Genomic DNA, 23,865 nt, shown 5'->3' on the forward strand with positions numbered 1-23,865 from the left:
CATCTATGTTCACCCTCAACTCTAGTCCTGGCAATCACCAAACCCATAATCTCTACAACTATTCTTTTTTAGTTATTTAAAGAAAATGTATCATATAGTTGACATAACTGATCATAATACATTTGTGTCAGGCCGACAGAAAGCAAAGCTCTTTAGAAACAAAAAGGGAATAGAGAATTAAAAAATAGAGTGGAAAAATAAGGGGAGAGAGTTCATTAGCAGTTATATTTGTGAAATTGTTGTGTTTCTAATAAAGTCATTAATACAATAATTGAAGGTTTAGTATACTCCCTTTATTTTTTTTAGAGATGGGAGATATACTAAAAAAGCAGAGGGGAAGGTGTGTGTGTGTGTGTGTGTGTGTGTGTGTGTGTGTGTGTGTGTGTGTGGTAGTTGTCATTTGTGTAGGCAAAGCAATATATGGACGAAATTGGAAAGAAAGACCTTTTGGCCTAAAAAAACAGATCTTACCCCCGAAGTATTTTGACATAAGACCAACTCAAGGCTCCAGGCATATTTGGTTGTCCAATCCCCTAGTCATTCTCAGTGGTCAGCTCTTCAGACTTAGAGTTGTTGTTGTCAGGTTTCTGTAGTTATAGATCCTAGTTTCTGTACAGGTCCTGTGTTGAAGACCAGGTGGTTTGTAGTGTCTTCTGGTTTCGCCTCACTATCAATTAGCATTGCAGAGAATCCTACCATAAAGGCAGACTATTGCGGTTGCCCAGTTGTCAGGGTGATATAAGAACTGTCTTTGGAGTAAGTCAGTGCCATGGAGGTAGTGGGGCCTTCCTTGGTAGAATTTATGTTCCTGGTGCTGGTGTGGGAAACCATGTTTGTTACCATAGGTGATATTCTTGGTTCAGAGGTGAATAGTCAATGTCCAGTCAACTGGAGTCCAAGCCAAGTCATTATACAAATTGTTTAGGGTGTATGGTCCCAGTGAAGTATAAAAAATTTTGTGTTCCCATCTCTATTAGATAAGAACTTGTTTGCATCTGTTAACTTTTCCCATTTTATTGTGCCTATGCAAAAAGGGACAATGCTACAGGGAATTACTAGTGCATGTGGGAGCCAAGGGTAGAAGGTGTGATGTAGGAAAGTTGTATGACTATAATTCAATAATCCCCAGAGCCTTTTGCTTACATGAACTCTGAGCAGCGATTTGTCTACTAGTATAATGTATTGAATAGAACCCGAGGATAGGGAAAATTGCCATTACATAAGAAGATATTCAATACCGGTTATGCCTATTAAAGAAGTGTATCTAAAAGAATATATATTTCAAAGGAAATTTATATATCCTCTTTAAATCTTTTGAAATAAGCAAGGAAGGGGTAATATCTGGGGTGCAGCTTCAACCTGTGATTTGGTTTTGTGGAGTCTAGGGAAGATGGCTCCCAACAGGTCCATATCAGGAAGTGTCCTCAAGCAGGGGATTTCTCAGGAACCAAATCTGGTAGCAAGCAAAAATCCATGGTAAAGGGAGGGGAAGGAAGAAGGGCCATAAAGAGCAAATCAGTAGTAGTAGACTGTCTGTTTCTTCTCATGCTGGACCATGTGGTTCCCAGAAAACGGTGATTTCAAAAGATAGTGACATTGGGAACTTGGGACCCTCTAGACTCGGTCACTTGAGGCCCACTGGTGAAACTATCTTAATTGTATGATGATATGAAGTGATGCAGTATGTGTCCTCTGAATGTTAGATTTTTTTTATTTTTCTTTTCTTTTTCTTTCTTTTTTTTTTTTGCAATTTCTTTTTCTTTCATTTTTTTATTTAAACACCTTGATTACATACATGATCATATTTAGGTTTCAGTCATGTAAAGAACACCACCCATCATCAGTGCAACATTCCCATCACCAATGTCCCAAATCTCCCTCCTCCCCACCCAACCCCTGCCTGTACTCTACATGGGCTCTCTATTTCCCTCATACATTCTCATTATTAGGATAGTAAGGGAGTAATGCAATAAAACTAAATATCTTTTAAAAACTAAATATGTGCATAGCTAGCAATAAAATTAAGAGATAATAAACTTAATAAGCAGTCTTTATTTAAACTGTTAGTAGACTAGAAAAACCTTCTTGCTAGATTAATTAATTAAAAGAAATTTTTTACTTCAAATTAAGCAAAAAAAAAGAAAGAAAATACAAAGTAAATAGTAAAAAGAGAAATAAAATATAGATTCATGAGATAAATTTTATATAAAAGCTATATTAACTTAAAAAATCAAAGAATAGTTCTTTAAACAAATAAACAAAAACATACATTATTAAACTAGAGAAAGTAAAAGAAAACAGAACAAGTAATCATAAAAAGTCTCTCTCAAAAATTGAGGGAAAAATAAAGGATGGTACTAAGAGCAACCAGTCATATGAACACTGAGTGGAAATAAAAAATGATCAGAGTTAAGCACCAAAACCAAAGTCATTGACACCAGAATCAGTACGCAATCTAAAACAAGCTATACACAAAGGAGACCTTTTACACTAGCAGTCCATGGGGTGAAGGGGGAAGGTATGAGATGCATGCTGGGAACAGGGTTGGAGGAAGAAAAACACTGGCGGTGAGAAATGCTCTAATTTGTTGTCACTGCGTACTTTAAATATTACTGTGAAAGACTTGTAATTCACTTTGATCACAATAAAAATATATATAAAACAGTAGGAGTAGCATTGAAAGGTCATTGGTACCTAAAAGGTACTAATAGAACTGGCTTCAAAAAATGTTTTATCAAATTTACAAGAATTTTATAGTTCATTTTTTACAGGATACCTCAGAAAATAGTTCATTTGAGAGTTACTCAACTAATTTAGTAAAGTTACTCTAAATTAATTCTAAAACTAGATAACAGAGGAAATTAAAAACTTTAGTTTATTTAATTATAGACATAGTTGCAAAATCCTAAAGAAGTTAGAAAACCAAGTTAAAACCCTATCTAAAAAATAATATGTGACAATCATTAGGATTTAATCTAAAGTCAAGGATGGTTAAATATTCATCTTAATACATCACATCAATGGAGCAAATTGAAAAAAGTCATTAAACAGTAATATTAAATATTATTCAAAATTATTTTTAAATTGGATTTCAGTAATAATTTATAAACTTTATAACAGACAATGTAATATATTCTAAAAATCAATATTTTATGGAGATGCCTAGCTTTACTTTCATGGAGGCAGAGTAGCAGATTATAAGACAAAATGTCAACTTTTATTCTTAATAATCTACTATTATTAAAAGTCCTGGATAATATTACAATGCAAAAGATAAAGGTAAAATAATGAAAATAGAAGAATCAATTGCATAATTATTGTTATCTTTGGGGGAGGGCACACCTGGTGAAGCTCAGAGTTACTCTTGGATATGCACTCAGAAATAGCTCTGCACCTGATGGTGAGGTGAAACTGGAGGATGTTCCACATCCTGACTTTGATGAAACACAGATTCCAGAATTCTTCTGGCACAGAAACCAGAATCTTCAACTACAGAAACCGGACAACAACAATAGCTAATGTGTGAAAAAATTTCACCACAGAATATGACTCAGGTGTTGGACAACCTAGTATGCCTGGAGCCCAAAGCCAGAGAACTTCAGGGATAAGGTCTCTTTGTATTTAGGACAAGGCTTCCCCCCCACACACACACACATTTTACCCATATTTTGCAGGGTCTATACAAAAAACAACATTTGCCACTCTTACACCATTATTGCTGTATTTCTTTTAACTCTTATCCTTTTAAAAAATAAAAAAAGAACTTACTAAACTTTCTGCTGGTGCTTCATTGAATTCAATTGTGAGTTAATAGTTTTCAAAAATACACTCCTTTCTCTTTTATCTATTTAGTTTTTCTTTCAACTTTCTATTTAAAAAAACATGTTGCTTTTGATCTTTCTAAAATGTATTATTATCTGTTATATCAACTATGTAATGCATTTTCTTTAAGTAAATTAAATTAAAAAAAAGAAATAGCTCCTGGCTTGGAGGACCATATGGGATGTTGAGAGACTGAACCTTGGTCCATCCTAGTTAGCTGCATGTAAGGCAAATGCCCTACTACTGTACCACCACTCCAGCCCCTGATAGGTTTTATTTTCTAAACAGAAAATCCATTATGAAAATGGCCAGAATTTAGATGCATCTAGAAAAGTTTATAATTCAATCTAAAGGAAGTTTGGCTTCTAGTTCTGCTTGTAGGATTTTGGTAATTACTCTTTTTTGTAACAATAAGTATAGGACTGAACAGACTAAAAAAATCAGCAATCCTTCTTGGGTTTGTAAGCAAAAAGACACAGAGCAAAGTGCTCATCTCCTGTGTGGAGAGAGCAGACAGATTCCGAAGATATTTTCATTCAACAAACTCACTAGCAGACACTTTTAGTGTCTTAGCAGGCCTGTAGAAGAGACATACTAATTGATGAATAGAAAGAAACACAGACAACACTAAGATATAAAAATCCCAGAGGTGAGCGTGCCCAATCTTAAACACTAGACTGGGAGGTAGGACAAGAACAGGTTGCTGAAAGGATGTCAAGTGATATGCATGATAACCTTTCAGTAACAATATTGCAAACCACAAACCCTAAAAAATTAAAAAAAAAAGTGTATGACATAGAGGCATACTGGAGGGCAAGAGAGAAGCTGGCAACATTGGTGGTATGAAGTGGACACTGGTGAAGAGATGGGTACTTGAACATTGTATGACTAAAAGTCAATCATGAACATCTTTATTACGGTGTATCTCATGATGATTAAATAAAAATTTTAATTAAAATAGAATTAAAGAATTTAAATCCCGAGAAACTCGGTTGTAGAAGTGCTCCGCAATTTTATAATCTGCCTTTAAAAGCTCAATAAAATTCTCACTGTGAATATTGGTATCAAATAAAGTTAAAGTGTTACAGCTCTTTTAGAATTTGTCCAGCAGGCTTTCTGGTTTCCACCGGAAGCCCTTCCCCCCCCCCCAAAAAAAAAATAAAGTTAAAAAATAAAAATAAAAATCTCCTTGGTTTTCTGCCAGACTGAGAAAATAAAAAGATTTTGAAATGCACCAGAACATTCAGTATGACTTTCTGTTGTTTTTGTTGCTTTAGTTGAATTTGTTTTAGTGAGGTATTTTAAAACAATGGCTTTAAAATCTGCCACACCTTTAAAGTGAATAGTGAGTTATTCATAAGGCTACCCTAGGGGAAACCCATTTAACAAGAGCAGACTATGCTTCAGTGTTAAGGGGAGAAAAATGTCTGTCCTGGACCCAGCTGAGAAGTCCTTGCTTGCAAAGTTCACTGGCTGGTGGCTCATTGGAAACACGGAAATCTTTCATAAAACAATAAAACTTTTCACCTCTACATTGTTAATGGCCATCCAAAAAACATCAGTTTTTTTGACTGGATACACTTTGACACTCAGAAAAAATGACAGGGAATTCCAAGAGGATCTCAAATGTCAATTTGAAGACCAAGCTTCCACATCAGACCTGACAGGAATGTTGAAATTATGAGACTGAAATGGAAAACAACTATGATTAACATGCTAAGGACTCTGAGGGTTAAAAAGACAATGGGCTTGAAAGCTGAATAATATAAACAGAAAAATGGAAATCTTAATAAAGGACTAGAAAAATTGCTAGAAAGTAAGAAAAAATTCACGGTGACATAAAAGAGAAATTCTTTTGATTCACTTATTTATAAACTAAACATAGTAGTGAAGGTGGGTGAGGGAACCTAAAAACTGCAAAGAGGGCTGGAAAGATAGTACAATAAATAGGGCACTTGCCTTGCATACAACCAACCCAGGTTCATAACCCAGAGTCCCATATAGTACCCTGAACACAAACAGGGGTATTATTGAGTACAGAGCCAATAGTAACCCCTGAGTATTTCTGGCTGTGTCCCATAAAGCAAATTAAGAAACTGAAAAAAAAAATCAAAAAGAGGATCCATGGCCTATGGGACAAAACTATACATTGTGTAATACTAATTAAAAATAATATAATAATGCTATATAGTATATGTAACTACATATTATATATAATGATGTTATATTATATTTTATATTATAATATCATATATATAAAATGATAAAACATGCAGGATACATATAATAGAACTACCAAGAAAAGAAAGGAGCAGAAAAAAAATTAAAAACATTGTGAAGAATATTTTCTTTAAAGAAAAAGTCCTGAAATATGACAGAGAAATTGAAGTCTTGACTATAGAAAAACAAAGATAGAAATTACATCTGAACTTTTAGTTTTGTCATCAGGAGAGCCTTGACATCAGAGGAAAAATAAGAGGACTCACTCAAAAATTCTGTACCCTGTGAAATAGTCCTTCACAAGTCAGGAGAGCTAAAAAATCTCCCATACTATACACAACTTATAAAAAATCAGTGCTTACTTTTATGTGAGTAGCCAGAAAATAATAAAGGAACTATGTGCACAATATATCAACATAATATTACATTTTTGTTGTACTAAAATATATCTCGTCTAAAACTTTTATAAGTTACGATTTTGATTGATAATGATGAGTGTGATTAAACAGTAGTGCTAAGCACATAGCTTATTGTAAATCCATCATTACCATGATAAATCATCAGAATGATTTTTTTTCTTCTCAAATGGAAACTCCATACACTTTAAACACCAACATGTTGGTGCGAGAGAGATAGCTCAGGGACTTGAGCAATGACTTGTATGTTGCAGACCTGGGTTCTTTCCCTGTAATTGTAGAGTCTACCAAGCACTATGGGAAGTTATACTTAAGCCAAATACAAGAATAGATCCAGCGACTGCCAGGTGTTTGTTCAGGACTTACTTTTTGGTCTTTATTCAAGGATCACTACTAGCAGTGCTTGAGAGGTCACAGGTTTGAACCAAAATCAGTAACATGTAAGACAAGAGCTTTAACTCTTGTCCCTCCAGCCTTTTTCTTTCTTTTTAAGACTAAATAATATTTTATTTTACTATATATATGTTTGTCTATTCCTTTGTAAATAGACATCTCCTTTTTTCACTTCAGAATAATGTGAATATTTTCAAAGTTTTGTTCTCAGTTATTATGGATCAGGCTCCACAGGTAGAATTACTCAGTCATGTTATAATTACACATTTACTATTTCAGAGCCTCCATTCAAATGTTCCATTTTCCATTTTTATCATCAATTTACAAGAATTCCTGTCTCATTGTATCTTTGCCAACAGTTGTTTATTTTCAGGGGTTTTTTTTAGCCTTTTGATATGAAACAGTCTCTCCTTGTACTTTCAATGCTCATTTTTCTAGTGATTAGTGACCTTGGATATCTTTTCATGTGTTCATCAAATTAAAAAAATGTATAACTCAATAAATGTATTAAAATGTTTTGAAAAAGTCCTTTCTTGGAAGAATGTCCACATTTGTTAATTTGCTGATTGTGTTTTTTTTTGTTGTTGTTGTTGTTGTTCTGGAGTATAGTTCTTGTGTATTCTAGATATATTTTTATATTCTAGATATTTTAACATATATAATTTCTAGTATTTCTCTACTCTTAAGTCTTTTTATTCTGTCAATAAGTATTCTTTAATGCCTAAAATTCTGGACTTTGATGAAGTCCCATTTTCTGATTTTTTTATTTGGTTTCTGGTAATCAGAGGAGAAGAGTGTATCAAGAAAATAAAGTGGGATTCATGACTTTCAAAGCAGTGATACTAAGTAAGGAAGAGGTGATAAAGTCAATGGGTAATCTATATCATTTTAGCAAGACAAGCAATTATGATAAGGACAGTGATTTCACTACCACTGAAAATATCCCTCTATTCACACATCCCATCCTAAAAACTAAACCCACCTAAGCAAACTGCTTTTTCTCTTTCGATTCATTGTACTAAGAAGGTAACACAAAATCTACTGGAAAAGAGCTACTTAAACAACTAGTTGAGATATCAATTATCATTAAAATCTGAAACAATAAACATTTATCAATTATTCTTGTGGACATTGTGGACATCCTACAAATAGTTGAATTTTTCTCTGTTCCTAGCACTTATTTATTCTCATTTGCATCTACAGTATAGATTATGATATGGAATTGGAATTTTCTTGTTCTATGTGCAAGGTGAAAGTAAAATAAAGTGGGGAGAGCTGTCTTCTCAATTATCTTGTTTCTACAGATGAAAGTGAATGCCTATATTTTTCTTTTCTTTTTCTTTTTATTGCTTTTTGGGCCACACCTGGTGACGCTCAGAGGTTACTCCTGGCTATGCGCTCAGAAATGGCTCCTGCTTCGGGGATCATATGGGACGCCAAGGCATCTAATGGCTGTCTGTCCTGGGTCAGCCGCATGCAAGGCAAAAGCTGTGCTATTGCTCTGGCCCCCTTTGTTTCTTGGCTTTTTGGAAAATTCTTATATATATATACACAAATAAGAATTATGTATTGTAATATATATTATATGCTATATATAAGAATTTATATATTCCGTATAATATATATAATTATATATTGTATAATAAACGAATATATAAATATATAAATGTTATAATTTATAATATATAAAATTTTTATTGAAGCACCATGATTACAAGCATGATTGTAGTTGGGTTTCACTCATAAACAGAACACCTCCCTTCACCAGTGCAACATTCCCACCACCAATGCCCCCACTCCTTTCCAACCCTTGCCTATATTTGAGACAGACATTCCACTTTTCTCACTCATTAAGATCGTCATGATAGTTGTTAGTGTAGGTATTTCCCTAACTGCTTTATTAGTATATAACAAGTTTTACAATAGAGCTAATATTTCTGCTTTGTTTTAACAGCATTGTGTGCCTACCATTAAGATGCCAATAGCTCTCTACCAATATCCCTTTTGGTCCTTTCTCTCCCTCCTTCACTCTTCCTCCCCACCCCACACTTTCCTCCCTCATTTGGTAATCTTCACAGTTCTCTTGCTGAGACTTAATTCAATTGCTTCTCTTCTCCAGAGAAGTAGTAAGAGAAAAGATGCGCGGGGGGGGGGGGGTGGGGATTGAGTTACTTCTCTCCTAACATTTCCCCCCCAAAATGCCCCATTATACAGCTGCACTGAAGTGCCCCCTTTTCAAAGATCTCACTGATTTTCTAGCTACTTTTTTTTGAGCCCCCCCCCACAATTATCTGGATATTTTAATGTTACCAAGACTGTGGTTGTTGTGTGGTTGGATTCCTGAATATATGCAAATACTCATCAGGTGATTGTCATAGACTTCCTTTTCACCATCACATTTTAGCATCTTAATGGTTGGAACTGTGTTTTACTTTCTTTAGCACCCTAAGAAGCTAGTATTGACCTTGTCACATAGTGAGTCTTTCAAAAATATTGTGGAATGAATATTTTAATAAATTACTCCACTCCACTGACAGATGAATTCACCGGCATGCGCTTGTACACACACACACACACACACACACACACACACACACACACACACACACACACACTTTGTAAGTAAGTTGACTATTACAATTTTATGTATCTTGCAAAGGTTAATTTGACTATGAGACACAGTAACATGGAAACAATAACATGGAAAATTGGGGCTTAGGGAGCACCCAGAAGAATAAAGGCTTTGCTCTCCTCAATGAATGAATGAATTTTGCTCCTCTGTCAAAGTTTGGGAAAAATGCGAAGGTAAAAATCATGAAACAAAATGTGCTAACATGACCTTAAACATGATTCTGAACTCTGAGTTAACCTTATTCTGCCATCTCAGCTAAAATAATTTTCTCATTAAGCTATGTGTTCTCATCTGTCAGATAAAGGTGCTAAAAATGACCTTCAACTGGAGTATTCTCAGGAAAATCTAAACAATGATTGCAAAATTCTCAGAGCAAGAAAAGCAACGGATAAAGCTAGAAGAGACGTTTAATTTAGAGTTTTCTAAGTGTATGGATATCTGCTGAAGGAAAATGGATTACAATCAATGCATATATAAAGAAAAAGCTGACAGTTGAAAAACAGAAATGAAAAGTAACATTAACAGTGTTAGAAAGATGCCTGCAAGGAGACAAGTTCACAGAAAGTTGGATCTCAATTTAGTTATTTTTTTTCTTTCTAATCATTGTTCTCTAAGTACTGCAAAAACAATGAAATGACCATAAACTTAGCATGATAGGCTTGTAGAATAATTTAGTGATAATTTAACATTTACTTTTATGCTAAGCTATTACTTACATTGCTGTTTTTGCTAAAGACAATACACAAGCAGCTGTATAAAATGAAAAAAAAAAAAGGCTGACAGGATCATTTCTCAAGTTATACTAAGGTTTAGTTACATTCGTTTTCACCCAGTAAACAACAAATTTGGCAGCTTAAAACTGGTTAAAAGAAAATCATCAGAAAAAAAAAGATTTTTCTCTAGTTTTTGTCATGATCTAACTCTCTACATTTGGTAGATTTCTTTATCTTTGTTCGAGAAGTCACATCTTTAAATATCTCTTGATATTTATATTGGATGTTCATTGTTTCTAATATTCATTATCATTCTTTGAGAATAATACCGATCCTTCTTTTAGATTCAAAGAAAGCCTATTTATTTATAAAAAAATATTCACCTATCAAATCAAAGTAATTTCCATATATTGGGTGTTTATTCTGTAGTTTTGTGCAAGACTTGCTCATGATATTAAGCTGTATTTATTTATTTATTTATTGGATTTTAGGTCACATCTGGCAGCGCTCAGGGGTTATTCCTGGCTCTAAGCTCAGAAATCGTTCCTAGCAGGCTCGGGGGAACCATATGGGATGCCGGGATTCAAACCACCTCAGTTCTGCATGCAAGGCAAATGCCTTACCTCCATGCTAAGTCTCCGGCCCTGACATTAAGCTTTTATTTTGTACTCTAGTGTCCTTTATGCTTTTTCTCTTTCCAATAGTCTTTATCAAAAGTACTTCTCATATGAGTCATTTTGCTTCAAATATTTATTACTAGCTACAATAGAGAAATAACTATATGAAAACATAGCATATGCTATCTTTGTGTTAAATATAATTTTTTTATTTTCTCTTTATAATTTGCTATTAAATCGTCTACATTATTTTTATAATTAATGAGGATACCTTTTATTACCACATCATCAATTTTGATTACATACTTTAAGTTCTGGGATGATTTTGACAATAATCACTTAGAATTAAAAATTTAAAATAAAGGGCATAATTAAAAGGGCCATAGATTTTTTCCCCTTTTTTTGGCTTGCTTATATTGTGTCAATATTGGGTTAGTACTCAGGTTTCTCCTAATGGTATAGGGGATCAATATGGGGCTGATAATAGAACCCAGGGCTTTTATGTGAAAATCTGTGCTCAGTCACTTGTACTCTCTCCATGGCCTAAGATTTTAAAAATTTATAGGAGACATAAAAATTTATAATCTATTTATAAATTTTATTGTAGAATTGCACATATGATATAAAACAGTGATGGCATTATATCTAATATTAATTATATCTAATTATCATATGTGATAAAAATTCTGTCTGAATTTGCTTACATTGGGTATTTTAAATTACTATAAATATATATTTTAGATATTATGATTTTATTTTTTCTCTTAGCAAAATGTTTTCAAAGATCAGCAATATGGTAGCATATATCAGTTCCTCATTTCTTTGACTTTCCAAATAATATGTGAGTATATATATCACCTTTGTTTATATGTCCATCAGCTAATTAACATTTGAGTTGTTAGCTTTTGAGTTAATAAATACTGTAATGAATACTTATATTTACTTTTTTGTAAAGACATATTTTTGTTTCACTAGGGTATAAATCTGGAAGCTAAAAGTTATTGAATCGTATGGTGAGGGAGAATCCAATTGACAGTATTTCACAAAAGGTGTGGTTTGTCTTTTTACTGATATTCATCTGGGTTTTAATATTTTTATGTTTCTTTTGGGGCTACACTGAGTGGTGCTCAGAAGTTTCTCCTGGCTCCGAGCACAGGAATCTCTCCTATCAGGCTTGGAAGACCTTACAGAGGTGTGGACCATACAGAAGCTGTCTAAGATCTTTGTATATTTTACCTATAGAACAGTATTGCACCTTTTATATGCTCTTTGTAGTAAGTAGTTCAGGTTATCGACAGCGTGATATCACTTTCTTGCATTATATTCTCTTTGCAACTTCCCAAGGTCCCAATTCCTGTCTTTGACTTGTTTTCTGACTTCAAACTGGGCTTGTAGTTTCTTACTCTACTATGTTTTGTCTGATTCGGGGTTTAAGTAGTAGTAGTATTACACAGGAAAATGAAGCACAATACTCCCCCCAGAAGAGCAGACTGCATTCCCTCTTGTAAGAGATACACATTTATTCACACCTGTTAAACTCATCTGACAAATTGGCCACCCACTGCAATGAGTTGTCTGAAAATTGTTGAGAAATGTCTTTCATTTTTCTTAAAACCCATAGATGAGTGCGATCATTTTGTATTTTTCTCTCTCTCTGACTTATTTCACTCAGCATAATAGATTCCATGTACATCCATGTATAGAAAAATTTCATGACTTCATCTCTCCTGACAGCTGCATAATATTCCATTGTGTATATGTACCACAGTATCTTTAGCCATTCATCTGTTGAAGGGCATCTTGGTTGTTTCCAGAGTCTTGCTATGGTAAATAGTGCTGCAATGAATATAGGGGTAAGGAAGGGATTTTTGTATTGTATTTTTGTGTTCTTAGGGTATATTCCTAGGAGTGGTATAGCTGGATCATATGGGAGCTCAATTTCCAGTTTTTGGAGCAATCTCCATATCGCTCTCCAGAAAGATTGAACTAGTCAGCATTCCCACAAGCAGTGGATAAGAGTTCCTTTCTCACTGCATCCCTGCCAACACTGCTTATTCTCATTCTTTGTGATGTGTGCCAATCTCTGGGGTGTGAGGTGGTACCTCATAGTTGTTTTGATTTGCATCTCCCTGATGATTAGTAATGTGGAGCATATTTTTATGTGCCTTTTGGCCATTTGTATTTCTTCTTTATCAAAGTGTCTGTCCATTTCTTCTCCCCATTTTTGATGGGATTAGATGTTTTTTCTTGTAGAGTTCTGTCAGTGACTTGTATATTTTGGATATTAGCCCCTTATCTGATGGGTATTGGGTTAATAGTTTCTCTCACTCAGTGAGTGGCTCTTGTATCCTGGGCACTATTTCCTTGGAGGTGCAGAAGCTTCTCAGCTTAATATATTCTCATCCTTTAATCTCTGTTTTCACTTTTTTGGAGAGTGCAGTTTCCTCCTTGATGATGCTTTAACCTCAATGTCATGGAGTGTTTTACCTATGTGTTGTTCTATATATCTTATGGTATCAGGTCTGATATCAAGGTCTTTAATCCATTTAGATTTTACCTTTGTACATGATGTTAGCTTGGGGTCTAAGTTCGCTTTTTTGCAAGTGGCTAGCCAGTTGTGCCAACACCACTTGTTGAAGAGGCTTTCTTTGCTCCATTTAGGATTTCTTGCTCTTTTATCAAAGATTAGGTGATTGTGTGTCTGTGGAACATTCTCTGAGTACAAAAGTTTGCTTACTTTATGCAAATTATTAATTAATGGTATGTATACTAACACCAGAACTCTCATTACATATTAATTTTATATTTAAAAAGATGATTTTGCATCTCTTTATATTTTATCTTACTTGGTTCCTCTCTTTGGTTCTTTGGGGAAGAGTTGGTTTGATTTTCATTTTGTTTTGTGGGCAACACATGGTGGAGCTCAAGCGGTATTTCCAGGGTTTGCTACCAGCCATGTGGTTTTAGGAATGGAACAAACCCTCCCAAATACTCACGTAAAGCTTGGGACCCAGTCTCTTGAACCTATGCCCCAGTCTATCTATTTTTTTTTTTTTTTTGCTTTCCTGGCAACAACCAGAGACATTCAGGTGTTACTCCTGGCTATGAGCTCAGAAATTGCTCCTGGTTTAAGGGACCATATGGAACACCGGGGGATCGAACTGCAGTTCATCCTAGATTAGAGCATGCAAGCAAATGCCCTACTGCTTCTGCCTCTTCTCTGTTCCAAACATTTTCTAATACATTTTGACAAATGGCATCAAGCCCTTTAGATAAAAAATCCATTTGAGAGGGCCAGAGAGATAGTACAATGAAGAGAGCCCTTGGATTACACATTACCAACCTAGGGATTTAGTCCCTAGCTGTCAGGAGTAAACCCTGAGCACAGAACCAGGAGTAAGTCTGGTATGTGGCCCCCAAATAAGCTAATAAACAAAAAGTACTTTTAGAACAATAATGCATACCATCTCTTGGAGCTTGTTCTCATCTTTTACTGTACCAATACAAACTTCATCCTATGTTATTATTCCACTAACTCATTAAGTCTATTTTCTTTTTCTTCATCTGTGATATATTGTATTTTCTGCAGATAAGTTATTTACATTAGTAGTTAAAGGTATTTGGAATTTTAATTGAATGTATATATTTAAATTCAAATTTAGTTAAGAACTATAACACAATAAACAGAAAAAAAGGAAAATTTCCCTAACTCTCCTGTTATATCTTTTGAAGACTCACTTTGCTGAATATCTACTTTCAAATAACATACATGTTCAGTCCAAAGAAATATCTTACTTCTTGTTAGCTTTACATATTCTCTATAATTTTTCTCTAATATTAAGCTTATCTCAACCTATTGTATGTATAAATATATACAAATATATTAAAATATAATACTTTTAGTCCGTTCACTAATTAATTACAGGAATAACCAACATTCGTGGAATTTAATAAGAACATATGTAAGTTTAGATTTAACCTGTCGAGCTATTAGCGTTAAAAAGATCGTGGATTGAGCACTGCAAAAAAGTACATATATGCTTATATATTTTGATTTATTTACATACACTATGGATATATATATACATATATAAAACCTGACCTTGTGTGAATTTAGGAAGCAAAATAAATATCTAACTACATTAAGTGGTAAAGAATTTTCAGATATGAAATAAAAAAGAACCCCCAAACAAAAAGGGGTTATGCTTCCCTGAGGTGTAACTTCTTTGTGGTAGACTGTAACAAAGCAATAAAGGAATCGGCAATACTTACGTCCCCAGTAGGCTATTTAAATATTACTGTGACTGAGAACAAAAGACTTCAAAATTTCCCTAGCTCGCTTGTTTAAATCTATGTGGGAATACAGATTTAGAGCTAAATGGAGCACAATTGCACAGAGAGTCTCTAGAGGCTACAAGGACTATGAATATTGATAGGAATTCACTTCTGTGTTTTGCCCTGAACAAATGACAACAGAGTAGTAAACAAGTATTTCCTTGGAGATGCAAATAGGTTCTATAGGCTGTGAACTGAGACTCTCTCCTATTCAGATTTTCTCAAAGCAAAGAGTATATTTAGCAAGATACATGTACCCTAACAATTAGAGCGAGTATGGTTAGAAAGAAACAGAATTAGCTCCAACTCATTATAAGTCTATGAAAGACCTTTTTCTTTTTTCACCAAGTACAGGAGAGATAGCATTGTTATTTAATATTGCTTTTTAAGAAATAACCGAATCCATTCTAGGAAAATTGTCTTTGCGTGTACAGTAATATTTTGCTGCATCTGAATTTTACAAGTGCTACCTTTCAGAGATTATTTTCTGGAAGATGTTGGTTGGTGTCCTTTTTACTCATGCTGAAAAGCTTTATTCCTCAAATAGGAAACTTTCTCTCTGATGTAAAATTGGAATTGGTATTCTGAAAAGAAAAATAGAAACCTTGCTTTTGCAGGGGAAAAGTTATTAGATGTTTGATGGAAGCTTATCGAAGAAATACTAAACTCAATTTGAAAGCAGATAAATAATGAGCTTGAAGAATGAGATTGAATAACAAAATTATCTCCATTTTATTTTTTCTAGATGTCTATAAATAATCCTTTGAAAACATTAGGTTAAATGATAGTAGACTGAAAAGATTCGTAAATTTAGGTTACTTAACCACAGATAAAAGAAATACACTTACCATTGCTTTATTTCTTTAGGGAAAAGTATTCCCAAAATCTATTTTGTCATAGATGTATATAAGTTTTCTAAGATCAGGGTCAATATATTCTTCTTAATATTTCTAAGATCTAAGATAAGCTCTAAATGCAGACACAAACCAAGTTTTTCTATGTAGCAAGTCTTAAGATGATTGTTGTTCATAGTGCTTTGATGTCAAGGGAAATGTATTTGGAAAGAAAAAAGGATTTTTCTGATTTCCTTTTAGGGAGATTTTTGCTAAGAAGATCCCTTGAACTACACTTGATTTAGGCAGCTTAACATGAAGGAACATGCTCAAGCAATGATAGATAGGTAGCAAAGAACTTCTGAAAAAAAATATTTAGTTCTTTTCCTATGGAAAATTTGCCAAACTCCAGAACAAGAGTGAGACAAAGAACATAGAGAACAGTAAGAGAGTGCTAGGGTTCAAACTTGGGTCAGATTAGTTCAAGGCAAGCATTTTACCTATTCTATGTATCAAGGGTTGTTCTTTCCACTTCTGCCCTCCAGCCTTATTTCAAAGAAATGAACAGACATTTCCTCAAAGAAGAAATACAAATGGCCAAAAGACACATGAAAAAATGCTCCACATCACTAATAATCAAAACTACAACGAGGTACCATCTCACACCACAGAGACTGACACCCATCACAAAGAACAAGAACAATCATTCAGTGCTGGCAGGGATGTGAGAGAAAGGAACTCTTATTCACTGCTTGTGGGAATGCCATCTAGTCCAGCCTTTATGAAAACAATATGGAGATTCCTCAAAAAACTGGAAATTGAACTCCCATATAATCCAGCTATGCCTAGGAATATACCCTAGGAACACAAAAGTACAGTACAAAAAACCCTTCCTCACATCTATATTCATTGCAGCCAAGATGCCCTTCAATAGATGAATGGCTAAAGAAACTGTGGTACATACGCACAATGGAATATTATGCAGCCATCAGAAAAGATGAAGTCATGAAATTTTCCTATACATGGATGTACATGGAATCTATTATGCTAAGTGAAATAAGTCAGAGGGAGAACGATAAACACAGAATAGTCTCACTTTATGGGTTTTAAGAAAAATGAAAGACAATACAATAATAAGGCCCAGAGACAATAAAGTTATGGGCTGGAAGGGCCAAAAGGAACAGCTCACAATTTGAAGCTCACCACAAAGGGTGGTGAACACTGTTAGGGAAATAATTACACTAACAACTAGCAAGACAAAGTTAAAGAATGAGAGAAGAAGAATGCTTGTGGAAATACAGGCAGGGGAGGAGGGGGGCATTGGTGGTGGGAATGTTGCACTGGTGAAAGGGGGGTTTTCTGTTTATGACTGAAGCCTAACTACAAACATGCTTGTAATCATAGTGCTTAAATGAAGATTTATATAAAAAAAAAGAAGTAGAGCATAAAAGCCGGCTATCCTTTGCAAAAGCAGGCTCCCTGTGTGTGACACCAGGCGGGGAAAATCTGCGAAAGTACACCGGCCCAGTGGGGCTCAGCTGTGAAAGACTGTGAGTGTGACCTGTCTATGTCTGTCTACTGTCCTCTTGCGTGAAACTCTTGCGAGTGGGGCAAAAAGAGCCTCCAGAAACCTCGCTCGCCCAGACGCCATTTTCAGGGAGGGACTTCAGAGCATAAAAGCTGGCTATCCTTTGCAAAAGCTGGCTCCCTGTGTGTGACACCAGGCGGGGAAAATCCGTGAAAGTACACCGGCCCAGTGGGGCTCAGCTGTGAAAGACTGTGAGTGTGACCTGTCTATGTCTGTCTACTGTCCTCTTGCGTGAAACTCTTGCGAGTGGGGCAAAAAGAGCCTCCAGAAACCTCGCTCGCCCAGACGCCATTTTCAGGGAGGGACTTCAGAGCATAAAAACCGGCTATCCTTTGCAAAAGCTGGCTCCCTGTGTGTGACACCAGGCGGGGAAAATCCGCGAAAGTACACCGGCCCAGTGGGGCTCAGCTGTGAAAGACTGTGAGTGTGACCTGTCTATGTCTGTCTACTGTCCTCTTGCGTGAAACTCTTGCGAGTGGGGCAAAAAGAGCCTCCAGAAACCTCGCTCGCCCAGACGCCATTTTCAGGGAGGGACTTCAGAGCATAAAAGCCGGCTATCCTTTGCAAAAGCTGGCTCCCTGTGTGTGACACCAGGCGGGGAAAATCCGCGAAAGTACACCGGCCCAGTGGGGCTCAGCTGTGAAAGACTGTGAGTGTGACCTGTCTATGTCTGTCTACTGTCCTCTTGCGTGAAACTCTTGCGAGTGGGGCAAAAAGAGCCTCCAGAAACCTCGCTCGCCCAGACGCCATTTTCAGGGAGGGACTTCAGAGCATAAAAGCTGGCTATCCTTTGCAAAAGCTGGCTCCCTGTGTGTGACACCAGGCGGGGAAAATCCGCGAAAGTACACCGGCCCAGTGGGGCTCAGCTGTGAAAGACTGTGAGTGTGACCTGTCTATGTCTGTCTACTGTCCTCTTGCGTGAAACTCTTGCGAGTGGGGCAAAAAGAGCCTCCAGAAACCTCGCTCGCCCAGACGCCATTTTCAGGGAGGGACTTCAGAGCATAAAAACCGGCTATCCTTTGCAAAAGCTGGCTCCCTGTGTGTGACACCAGGCGGGGAAAATCCGCGAAAGTACACCGGCCCAGTGGGGCTCAGCTGTGAAAGACTGTGAGTGTGACCTGTCTATGTCTGTCTACTGTCCTCTTGCGTGAAACTCTTGCGAGTGGGGCAAAAAGAGCCTCCAGAAACCTCGCTCGCCCAGACGCCATTTTCAGGGAGGGACTTCAGAGCATAAAAACCGGCTATCCTTTGCAAAAGCTGGCTCCCTGTGTGTGACACCAGGCGGGGAAAATCCGCGAAAGTACACCGGCCCAGTGGGGCTCAGCTGTGAAAGACTGTGAGTGTGACCTGTCTATGTCTGTCTACTGTCCTCTTGCGTGAAACTCTTGCGAGTGGGGCAAAAAGAGCCTCCAGAAACCTCGCTCGCCCAGACGCCATTTTCAGGGAGGGACTTCAGAGCATAAAAACCGGCTATCCTTTGCAAAAGCTGGCTCCCTGTGTGTGACACCAGGCGGGGAAAATCCGCGAAAGTACACCGGCCCAGTGGGGCTCAGCTGTGAAAGACTGTGAGTGTGACCTGTCTATGTCTGTCTACTGTCCTCTTGCGTGAAACTCTTGCGAGTGGGGCAAAAAGAGCCTCCAGAAACCTCGCTCGCCCAGACGCCATTTTCAGGGAGGGACTTCAGAGCATAAAAACCGGCTATCCTTTGCAAAAGCTGGCTCCCTGTGTGTGACACCAGGCGGGGAAAATCCGCGAAAGTACACCGGCCCAGTGGGGCTCAGCTGTGAAAGACTGTGAGTGTGACCTGTCTATGTCTGTCTACTGTCCTCTTGCGTGAAACTCTTGCGAGTGGGGCAAAAAGAGCCTCCAGAAACCTCGCTCGCCCAGACGCCATTTTCAGGGAGGGACTTCAGAGCATAAAAACCGGCTATCCTTTGCAAAAGCTGGCTCCCTGTGTGTGACACCAGGCGGGGAAAATCCGCGAAAGTACACCGGCCCAGTGGGGCTCAGCTGTGAAAGACTGTGAGTGTGACCTGTCTATGTCTGTCTACTGTCCTCTTGCGTGAAACTCTTGCGAGTGGGGCAAAAAGAGGCTCAGAGGAGCACGGCCGCTCCGCTTCGCTACGCGGCCGTGCACTCTTTCTAAGGAAAGAACTCCATTGCAACAAGAAGGAAAAATCACACTAAGAACGGCGCTATATCACAGAAGCAAACATTTCTCTCTGGACTGTCTTCTCTGTTACATGCTCGGGCCTAAGATTTGACCCAGTGTGAGGCTTCATCCACGGAGGACTCCCCTCCCTTAGAGGCAAGTCAGCCCATCCAGAAAGGGAGGAGCCAGAGGAGTGTGCTGCCTACATCATATAGACAATGAATACCACTACAACACGTAGAAAAACCCACAATACAAATGTGACAATGGGGAAACAGCGCAGGCCAGCATCAGACATAGAGAATGAAGATGACAATTCTGAGGACCAGATAATGACTGAACAACTAATCAACCTCTCAGATAAGGACTTTAGACTAGCAATATGGAAGGTGCTCAACAGACTCCAAGAAACCATGGATCGAGTTGAACAGAACACTAATAAGAACCAAGAAAATATGAAGGCAGAAATGACAAAACTCCAAACTGAAATAACATGTCAACTAACAGGCCTGAAAAACTCAGTAAACGAAGTGAATGACAAAATGGATAAGCTCTGGGACAGGGTATCAGAAGCTGAGAATAGACTTGGTGCTGTGGAAGATGAGATACATAACAATTCCATACAGCAGGAGAGATTGGACAAAAAACTTAAAGCAAATGAGCAGACAATGGAAAAATTAGTCAAAGAATGGGAACAGACGAAAATAGAAGTCTATGATAAGATCAACAGAAACAACTTAAGAATCATTGGAGTCCCAGAGACCCAGGAAGAAAATTTCCAGGAAGAATCAATGGTCAAGAACATCATTAAAGAGAAACTCCCAGAGCTAAAGAATATATGTGATCAAATCCTGCATGCCCGAAGAGTACCAACCAAAAGAGACCCCAGAAAAACCACCCCAAGACACATCCTAGTCACAATGACAAATCCCACAGATAGAGACAGAATTCTGAAAACAGCAAGATCAAAAGGGGAAATCATGTTCAAGCAAGCTTCCCTGAGATTTACAGCAGACCTGTCACCAGAAACGCTCAATGCCAGAAAGCAGTGGTGGGATATTGTGACAAGACTGAATGAAATGAATGCTTCACCCAGAATACTATACCCAGCAAAACTCACTTTCCGGTTTGATGGAAGAATACATGGTTTCACAGACAAAAAACAGCTCAGAAACTTCACAGACACAAAACCAGTCTTAAGAGAAAAACTGAAAGACCTAATCTAAGACAAGACTACCCAAAAGACACACCAAATTTTGAAATAAAGATGGCGTTAAATCCCAGGACAATTCTTTCTCTCAACGTCAATGGACTAAATGCACCAGTTAAGAGACACAGAGTGGCTAAATGGATCAAAAAACTCAATCCAACCTTCTGCTGCCTACAAGAAACGCACCTGAATAGTCAGAACAAACATAGACTCAAAATAAAAGGCTGGAGAAAAGTTATCCAAGCAAACAACACCCATAAAAAAGCTGGAGTGGCCATACTAATATCAGATAATGCAAACTTTATACTCAGGAAGGTTGTAAGGGACAAAGACGGACATTTTATATTAATCAAGGGGTACGTAGAGCAGGAAGAATTCACTCTCCTAAACATATATGCACCGAATGAGGGGCCAGCAAAATATTTAATACAACTGCTGACAAATCTGAAAAATAATATCAACAACAACACAATAATTGTGGGGGACCTAAACACGGCTTTGTCAACACTGGACAGGTCAACCAGACTGAAACCCAACAAGAATATACTAGACCTGAGGAGAGAAATGGAAGAAAGAGGCCTAGTGGATATATATAGGACACTCCATCCCCAGAAACCTGGATACACATTCTTCTCCAATGTACATGGGACATTCTCCAGGATAGACTACATGCTGGCACATAAAACATACCTCCATAAGATCAAGAGGATAGAAATTTTGCAGACTACCTTCGCTGACCACAAGGCTCTGAAATTATTTGTGAACTCCAAAGGGACTCAGAAGAAACACTTTAACACCTGGAAGTTAAACAGCCTCATGCTCAATAACCAGTGGGTCCGAGATGAAATCAAGGAGGAAATAAAAAGGTTCCTGGAAACAAATGACAATAAAGACACAAACTCTCAGAACTTATGGGACACAGCAAAAGCAGTACTGAGAGGAAAATTTATAGCTTTGCAAGCACACATCAGGAAGGAAGAAGGAGCTTACCTGAGTAGCTTAATGACACAGCTAATAGAACTAGAAAATGCTCAACAAAAGGACCCAAGAACAGGAAGACAGAAGGAAATAACAAAGCTGAGAGCAGAAATCAACGAAGTGGAAACTCAAAAAACAATCCGAAAGATCAACGAAAGCAGAAGTTGGTTCTTTGAAAAAATAAACAAGATTGATAGACCACTGGCAAACCTAACAAAGAAAGAGAGAGAGAGAAACTTGATAACTCGTATCAGGAATGAAAAAGGAGAGATCACTACTGATATGACAGAGATTCAAAGGGTAATCAGAAACTACTTTGAAAAACTCTACGCCACTAAAAATGAGAACCTGGAAGAAATGGATAAATTCTTGGACTCTTATAATCTTCCACGGTTGAAGGAAGTTGATGTAGCATATCTAAACACCCCCATCACCATTGATGAAATTAAAACAGTAATCAAATGTCTGCCGAAAAACAAAAGCCCAGGTCCAGATGGATTCACTAATGAATTCTATCAAACTTTCCAAGAGGAACTACTGCCAATCTTGGCAAGACTCTTTCATGAAATTGAACAAACAGAAACACTTCCAAATAGCTTTTATGAAGCCAACATCACCTTGATACCTAAACCAGACAGAGACGCTACCAAAAAAGAAAATTACAGACCAATATCACTGATGAATGCAGATGCAAAGATCCTCAACAAAATCCTGGCAAATAGGATTCAATGCCTCATTAAGAAGATCATCCACTACGATCAAGTAGGTTTCATCCCAGGAATGCAAGGCTGGTTTAACATCCGTAAATCTATCAACATAATACACAACATCAATAACAAGAAAAATAAAAACCACATGATCATATCAATAGATGCAGAGAAAGCATTTGATAAGGTCCAACACCCATTCTTGATCAAAACTCTCAGCAAGATGGGAATGGAGGGAACCTTTCTCAATATAGTGAAGGCCATCTACCACAAGCCAGTGGCAAATATTATCCTCAATGGAGAAAAACTGAAAGCCTTCCCTCTAAATTCTGGCACAAGACAAGGCTGTCCTCTCTCACCACTCCTATTCAACATAGCACTGGAAGTACTTGCTATAGCGATTAGGCAAGAAAAGGATATCAAGGGAATCCAGATAGGAAAGGAAGAAGTCAAGCTCTCACTGTTTGCAGATGACATGATACTCTACTTAGAAAACCCTAAAGACTCTATCAAAAAGCTTCTAGAAACAATAGACTCATATAGCAAGGTGGCAGGCTACAAAATTAACACACAAAAATCAATGGCCTTTCTATACACCAACAGTAATAAAGAAGAAATGGACATTAAGAAAACAACCCCATTCACAATAGTACCACACAAACTCAAATATCTTGGAATCAACTTGACTAAATATGTGAAGGACCTATACAAAGAAAACTATAAAACTCTGCTCCAAGAAATAAGAGAGGACACACGGAAATGGAAACACATACCGTGCTCATGGATTGGCAGGATTAACATCATCAAAATGTCAATACTCCCCAAGGCATTATACAGATTTAATGCCATCCCTCTAAAGATACCCATGACATTCTTCAAAGAAGTGGATCAGACACTTTTGAAATTCATTTGGAACAATAAACACCCTCGAATAGCTAAAGCAATCATTGGGAAAAAGAATATGGGAGGAATTACTTTTCCCAACTTTAAACTGTACTACAAAGCAACAGTTATCAAAACAGCATGGTATTGGAATAAGGATAGGTCCTCAGATCAGTGGAATAGGCTTGAATACTCAGAAAATGTTCCCCAGAGATACAACCATCTAATTTTTGATAAAGGAGCAGGAAATCCTAAATGGAGCAGGGAAAGCCTCTTCAACAAGTGGTGTTGGCACAATTGGATAGCCACTTGCAAAAAATTAAACTTAGACCCCCAGCTAACATCATGTACAAAGGTAAAATCCAA

At 37.1% G+C, this 23,865-nt stretch overlaps 1 non-coding gene across 1 annotated transcript; it reads left to right on the top strand.

Moving 5' to 3' along the window:
- The first annotated feature begins 4,899 nt into the window (after nucleotides 1-4,899).
- On the top strand, nucleotides 4,900-4,960 carry LOC126026925 (U7 small nuclear RNA). Its single transcript, XR_007502110.1, has one exon. It is a non-coding gene; the product is annotated as a U7 small nuclear RNA (small nuclear RNA).
- The last annotated feature ends 18,905 nt before the right edge of the window (nucleotides 4,961-23,865 follow it).

The sequence above is a fragment of the Suncus etruscus genome, chromosome 13 (genome assembly GCF_024139225.1).
Source record: "Suncus etruscus isolate mSunEtr1 chromosome 13, mSunEtr1.pri.cur, whole genome shotgun sequence".
NCBI classification, from domain to species: domain Eukaryota; kingdom Metazoa; phylum Chordata; class Mammalia; order Eulipotyphla; family Soricidae; genus Suncus; species Suncus etruscus.